Raw genomic sequence first — 8,062 nt, forward strand, 5'->3', positions numbered from 1 at the left:
TCCATCTGCCAAATCTCTGCCCACTCGCTTAACCTATCTATATCCCTTTGCAGACTCCTTATGTCCTCTTCACAACTAACTCTCCTACCTATCTTTGTGACATCAGCAAATTTAGCAACCATATATTCTGTCCCTTCATCCGTCATTGATATAGATTGTAAATAGTTGAGGCCCCAGCACTGATCCCTGTGACACTCCACTAGTTACAGCTTGCCAATCCGGAAATGACCCATTTATGCCTACTTTGTTTTCTGTTAGCTAACCAATCCTCTATCCATGCTAATACATTACCCCCTATACCATGGGCTCTTATTTTGTTTAGTAAACTTTGATGTGGCACCTTGTCAAATGCCTTCTGGAAATCCAAGTACACCACATCCGCAGGTTCCGCTTTATCCACGCTGCGTGATACTTCCTCAAAGAATTAATAAATTAGTCAAACACCATTTCCCTTTCACAAAATCATGCTGACTCTGGCTGATTGCGTTGAAAGTTTCTAAATGACCTGCTATAACCTCCTTCATAATAGGTTCCAGCATTTTCCCTACGACAGATGTTAAGCTAACTGACCTGTAATTTCCTGATTTCTGTCTTCCTCCTTTCTTGAATAGCAGAGTTATATTATTTTCCAATTTGATGGGACCTTTCCAGAATCTAGGGAATTTTAGAAAATTAAAACCAATGCATCCATTATCTCAGCAGTCACTTCTTTTAAGACCCTAGGATGAAGTCCATCGGGACCTGAGGACTTGTCAGCTTTAAGTTCTAATAATTTTCTCAGCACCCTCTCCTTGGTGATGGTAATTATTTTAAGTTCTTCCCTCCCTTCCAACTCCTGATTCACAATTATTTCTGGGATGTTATTTGTATCCTCTACAGTGACGACAGATGCAAAAATTCTGTTCAATTCCTCTGCCATTTCCTTATTTTCCATTATTAACTCACAAACTCTCTAGAGGACCAACACTCACTTTACCTATTCATTTCCTTTTTAAATACCTGTAGAAACTCTTAATACATTTTAATATTTCTAGCTAGCTTTCTCTGGTACTCTAATTTCTCACTCATTATTCTTTTAGTCATTCTTTGCTGTTTTTATATTCTGTCCAATCTTCTGACCTGCCACTACTCTTCACTAAATTGTCCGCTTTTTCTTTCAATTTAATACTTTCTTTCACTTCCCTAGTTAGCCATGGATGGTGCATCCTTCCCCTAGAATCTTTCTTTCTCAGGAGAATGCATTTTTGCTGAGTATTATGAAATATCTCCTTAAATATCCACTGTATCTCTACTGACCTATCCCTTAACCTAATTTCCCAGTTCACTTTAGCCAGCTCTGTCTTAAAACCCTCGTAATTATCCTTATTTAAGTTTAAAACACTCGTCTTAGATCCACTCTTCTCACCCTCAAACTGAATGTGAAATTCAATCACGTTGTGATCACTGCTACTTAGGGGTGCCTTTATTATTAATGAGATCATTAATTAATCCTGTCTCCTTACACGTTACCTCTTCTTCTTCTTTGGCCTCCTTATCTCGAGAGACAATGGATAAGCGCCTGGAGGTGGTCAGTGGTGTGTGGAGCAGCGCCTGGAGTGGCTATAAAGGCCAATTCTAGAGTGACCGGCTCTTCCACAGGTGCTGCAGAAAAATTTGTTTGTCGCGGATGTTAGACAGTTGGCTCTCCCCTTGCGCCTCTGTCTTTTTTCCTGCCAACTGCTAAGTCTCCGACTCGCCACACTTTAGCCCCGCCTTTATGGCTGCCCGCCAGCTCTGGCGATCGCTGGCAACTGACTCCCACGACTTGTGATCAATGTCACAGGACTTCATGTCGCGTTTGCAGACGTCTTTAAAGCGGAGCCATGGACGGCCGGTGGGTCTGTTACCAGAGCTGGAGTAAGCCTGCCCTCTGGTTGGCTCTAGAATGTGCTGTTCTAAGAAACTGTCCCGAGAATACTCCATGAACTCATCTATATTTGCCAATCTGATTTGTTCAATCTATGTATTTCATCTTTCAGATTGGGCACCTTCTACATAAGCCTTGACAATCAAAATGATTGTGTTATTTATGTGCTGAATTTTGCATTTTTAGCTTGCCATGAGATGTTTTTTCAAAAGGACATAGAGCGTAAATATATTAATTTCTGAATTCAGTTTCATTGTAAAAGTACTAAATTTAAAAATACAGTATTTGGAACGAATCCCTCATCTGTGGGGTTTTTTTTAAACCGCATCATTTCCCGTGAGCTGTACAAATGTTTGGACACTTCCTCTGAGCGCACACAGCGCCATATAAGGACAGAAAGCATTGAGTGGGGTGAAAGAGGAGGTGCTGAACAAGAAAGCAACGGTAGAACTTTTCTAATCAGCATAACGATGGGTTGTTTACACCTTCATTAAAAGCGTACATTAACCCTCTGTGGACTGATTCTAATTGTGTGGTTGGTTGGTGTGATGTTTGATATTTTTGCTAAATTGGCATTTCTTCTGAAAATAAATCCCAGCAAGTGGTTTTTAAAATGAGAGGAATTTCAAGTCACTTCTTTAATGCAAACTGGAGGCAAAATAAACGAATATTGCACTGCGACATTATAGGATCAGCACAGAAAGACCTGTACCGCTCGGCCGAGTGGTCTGAAATTGTGCTGCTAGTGCACAGCCAGGGCTGGGGCACTTTGTGTAGCTGAGTTTGCCATGAGGTTTCTGCCTCGTATGACAAGGCATCCTCATTACAATACGGTTGTGTCCCCTGCACATTGTGCATGGCCTGGTGGGAGTGCAAAAGTCAGTAAAATGCAGGAATGCACTGTAAAGTTTTACCGAGAAAAGTTTATTTTGCTTCCAGTATTGCACCAGATGCTAAAATAGTGCACAAGTTGTCCACCCGTGCTTGTTTGTTGCATTATAAAATTAGGAGCAGTTGTATCCGCCTCACCTGCAACTGCTGGAACCCATCCAGCTTCTGCGGAAAAGTTCCAGCTGTTTAAACTGTAAGCATTTTTAGATTTATGTTTAGATTTTTCTTTGCATTTATATTTGGGAGGTTTGATGAGACAATGTCTACAGCGGGAGGAACTGATCACAGATACATCACTGTCGGTAATAACATGACGATAATGGCTAAAACATTAATGAGGTAATAACTGTAATGTGTATTAATACTCACTGCCTGTTTCCTGGCTGCGTCTGAATTGCTGAACATAGAATTTTCAGTTGGAGTTGATTAATGTGCTGAGTTCAGGATAATTATCAGCAAATTGGGCATTTAACAGTGAAGCCACCGCCCCCTCAACTTCATATTGCAAACTAACACATCAGTGGTTTTAAAGTATTGATTTCTTTCAGATGGAATAGGCATTGCTGAAGAGGCTGCAATGAAAAAGATGGAGTCTTTAAAGATTGCTTCAAATATTCAGCTTCTGTGCATTGTGAAGACTATACTCAGTGTCCCACTAGCACTGCACTTCACAAAGGAAGAGCAGCAAAAGTAGGAAAGGGTTGCCCATGATGTCAAGTCAGCTGTACAGTGGGTCTCCCCTATCAGTCACTGTCATCTGATAATGGCAAAAGAGATGTGTCTCAATTAGAGTGAGGTTAAGCATTTGCGCCACACAAGTGCCAGGCAATGACCATCTCCAACAAGAGAGAACCTAACCATCTCCCCTTGACATTCGACGATATTATTATCATTGAATCCCCCACCATCAACATCCTGGGGGTTACAATTGACCAGAAACTTAACTAGACCACTGGCTTAAATACTGTGGCTACATGAGCAGGTCAGAGGCTGGGAATTCTGCAGTGAATAACTCCCCTTCTGACTCCCCAAAGCCTGTCCACTATCTACAAGTCAGGAGTGTGATAGCATACTAATATAAAAGCAAAATACTGCAGATGCTGGAAATCTGAAATAAAAACAAGAAATGCTGGAAATACTCAGCAGATCTGGCAGCATCTGTGGAGAGAGAAGCAGAGTTAACGTCTCAGGTCAGTGACCCTTCATAGCATGTGTGATAGCATACTCTCCATTTACCTGAATGAGTGCAGCTCCAAGAACACTCAAGAAGCTTAACATCATTCAGGACAAAGCAGCCCGCTTGATCAACACTCCCTCCACCACTGGCGTACAGTGGCAGCAGTGTGTACCATCTACAAGATGCACTGCAGCAACTTGCCAAGGATCCTTTGACAGTACCTTCCAAACCCGCAACCTCTACTACCTAGAAGGACAAGGCAGTAGATACATGGGAACACCACCACCTGCAAGTTTCCCTCCAAATCACACACCAGCCTGGCTTGGAACTATATTGCCGTTCGTTTACTGTCGCTGAATCAATATTCTGGAACTTCATCCCTCACAGCACTGCGGGTGTACTTACACCACATGGACTACAGCAGTTCAAGAAGGCAGCTCACCACCACCTTCTCAAGGGCAATTAGGGATGGCCAATAAATGCTGGCTTTGCCAGTGATTCCCACATCCCAAGAATGAATATAAAAAACAAGGCATTAATATAGCTGTACTGTGCCCCATGGACAACATATAACATCTGTATAGCAGTGCCAGTGGCTGTGAAAGTCAGCGTAACACTCAATTTTTATGCAACAGGTGTCTCCTTCTAGCCCTGGGGACCTTTGCAGTTTCAGCCAGATTACTGCCCACAGATACATTATTCAGCAGGGCCAAAAACTTTATCTTTTTTGTTGCAGACAAACAGCAATGAGAGGGCAACAGAACTGCTCGCTTTCCCAGAGTGCAGACAATGGCCATTCAGAATGCTATGAACTGCAAGAAATGTTTTTTTACCTTGATGTGGAATTCCTGCACAGAATCATGTAGGCCAGTGCCTACTTACCCAGATATAGTTAGGAGGCTTTCATCTTAAAGCAATCATCTATGCCACCCTAATTTGAGGAGGAAATAGAGTGTAAAATTACTCCAGGGAGACCTTGCAGCATGACACCCATGAGCAAATGATCAACAGAAAGTGCGGTGAAGCTCATCCTTCAACTATTGTAAAGCATGTCATTATCAAGCATAGCGGTGGTATTTTGAATCGGGGCTTTACATGTCTGGACCAAGCAGAGGCAGTCTTACAGTACAGAATGATGATGTCTGCTGCATGGTCTATAATTTCATCATGAAAAGAAGACTCAGCAGACAGCTGATTGACAAAGATGCCAAAGCCATCGCAGAGTAAATGAGTGAAAATGTCAGGAAGGGATTAGCAATGATACAAGTAATGTGTCAAGAAAGACTATTCCATCTGACCCTAATTATATTATGTTGTGTCTATGTTTCGACAGTCTGAATCGGCACGGTGCTATTCATTGATGCTTGTGCCTTGTTCCAGACATTTGATACCTAAGCTAATGGTCCTTGTGGACCAAAGAGTGTCTGCAGAGACACATCGACAGGATTGCGGCTGCCTGCAATGAATTTGGCCTAACCATCAGCCTCAAGAAAACGAACATCATGGGACAGGACGTCAGTAATGCTCCATCCATCAATATCGGTGACCACGCTCTGGAAGTGGTTCAAGAGTTCACCCACCTAGGCTCAACTATCACCAGTAACCTGTCCCTAGATGCAGAAATCAACAAGCGCATGGGAAAGGCTTCCACTGCTATGTCCAGACTGGCCAAGAGAGTGTGGGAAAATGGCGCACTGACACGGAACACAAAAGTCTGAGTGTTTCAAGCCTGTGTCCTCAGTACCTTGCTCAATGGCAGGGAGGCCTGGACAACATATGTCAGCCAAGAGCGACGTCTCAACTCATTCCATCTTCGCTGCCTCCAGAGAATCCTTGGCATCAGGTGGCAGGACCGTATCTCCAACGCAGAAGTCCTCGAGGCGGCCAACATCCCCAGCATATACGCCCTACTGAGCCAGCGGCGCTTGAGTTGGCTTGGCCATGTGAGCCGCATGGAAGATGGCAGGATCCCCAAGGACGCATTGTACAACGAGCTCGTCACTGGTATCAGACCCACCGACCGTCCATGTCTCCACTTTAAAGACGTCTGCAAACGCGACATGAAGTCCTGTGACGTTGACCACAAATCGTGGGATTCCGTTGCCAGTGATTGCCAGAGCTGGCGGACAACCACAAAGGCCGGGCTAAAGAGTGGCGAGTCGAAGAGACTTAGCAGTTGGCAGGAAAAAGACCGAAGCGCAAGGGGAGAGCCAACTGTGTAACAGCCCCGACAACCAATTTTATCTGTAGTGCCTGTGGAAGAGTCTCACTCTAGAATTGGCCTTTATAGCCACTCCAGGCACTGCTTCACAAACCACTGACGACCTCTAGGCGCTTACCCATTGTCTCTCGAGACACGGAGGCCAAAGAAGAAGAAGATCCTTGTGGAAGGAAACAGCCCTGTCTGAGACAATGGTGGCTGAGTAATTTTTTTTTTATTCCCAAAATATACTTTATTCATAAAAATCTGTAAAAATTACATTGCCAAACAGTTTCCAAACAGCACGAAAAAATACAAACATTGCAAAAGAGATCAGTTTCTTTCAATAATGTCATGAGTTTCTTCCCAACCCTTCCGTTTCACAATTGTCATGTCAATTACAGTTTTACATTTACAGCAATTGAGAATATTAACGATACAGTTCGAGGGGCTTCCCATGGTTCCAGCCCCTCAGTCCAGCTTGGTGGGGGAACCTTACACTGTGGTCTTTCCCCATTGAGCCTTTGCTGCGGCTGCCCCAAGCTTTAGTGCGTCCCTCAGCACGTAGTCCTGGACCTTGGAATGTGCCAGTCTGCAACATTCGGTGGTGGACAACTCTTTGCGCTGGAAGACCAGCAAGTTTCGGGCAGACCAAAGGGCGTCTTTCACCGAATTGATAGTCCTCCAGCAGCAGTTGATGTTTGTCTCGGTGTGCGTCCCTGGGAACAGCCCGTAGAGCACAGACTCCTGTGTTACAGAGCTGCTTGGGATGAACCTTGACAAAAACCACTGCATCTCTTTCCACACCTGCTTTGCAAAGACACATTCCAGGAGGAGGTGGGCGACCGTCTCTTCCCCACCACAGCCAACGCGGGGGCACTGTGCGGAGGGGGCGAGACTTCGGGTGTGCAGGAAGGATCTGACGGGGAGGGCCCTTCTCCCCACCAGCCAAGCTACGTCTTGGTGCTTGTTTGAAAGTTCTGGTGATGAGGCATTCCACCAAATGACTTTGACGGTCTGCTCGGGGAACCATCCGACAGGATCCACCGTTTCCTTTTCCCGTAGGGCCTTGAGGACATTCCGTGCAGACCACTGCCTGATGGACCGGTGGTCAAAGGTGTTTTTCCGCAGAAACTGCTCCACGAAGGATAGGTGGTACGGCGCCGCCCAACTGCACGGTGCGTTCCGCGGCAATGTGACCAGGCCCATCCTTCGCAACACCGGGGACAGATAGAACCTCAGCACGTAGTGACACTTGGAGTTTGCGTACTGGGGATCTACACATAGCTTGATGCAGCCGCACACGAAGGTGGTCATCAGGATGAGGGCCACGTTGGGTACATTTTTCCCGCCCATGTCCAGAGATTTGAACATCGTGTCCCTCCGGACCCGGTCCATTTTAGATCCCCAGACGAAGCGGAAAATGGCTCGGGTGACTGCCACGGCGCAGGAGTGGGGTATGGGCCAGACCTGCGCCACGTAGAGCAACAACGTGAGCGCCTCGCACCTGATGACCAGGTTCTTACCCACAATGGAGAGAGATCGCTGCCCCCACATGCCCAACTTTTGTCGTACCTTGGCTACTCGCTCCTCCCATGTTTTGGTGCACGCCCCGGCCCTTCCGAACCATATCCCCAGCACCTTCAGGTAATCTGACCTGACGGTGAAGGGGACAAAGGATCGGTCAGCCCAGTTCCCAAAGAACATGGCCTCGCTCTTGCCGTGGTTAACTTTGGCTCCCGAGGCCAGTTCGAACTGGTCGCAGATGCTCATCAGTCTGCGCACGGACAGCGGATCCGAGCAGAAGACGGCGACGTCATCCATGTACAGGGAGGTTTTGACCTGAGTGCCTCCGCTGCCTGGGATTGTCACCCCTCTTATGCTCGCA

This window comes from Heterodontus francisci, chromosome 36, assembly GCF_036365525.1.
Source record: "Heterodontus francisci isolate sHetFra1 chromosome 36, sHetFra1.hap1, whole genome shotgun sequence".
NCBI classification, from domain to species: Eukaryota; Metazoa; Chordata; class Chondrichthyes; order Heterodontiformes; family Heterodontidae; genus Heterodontus; species Heterodontus francisci.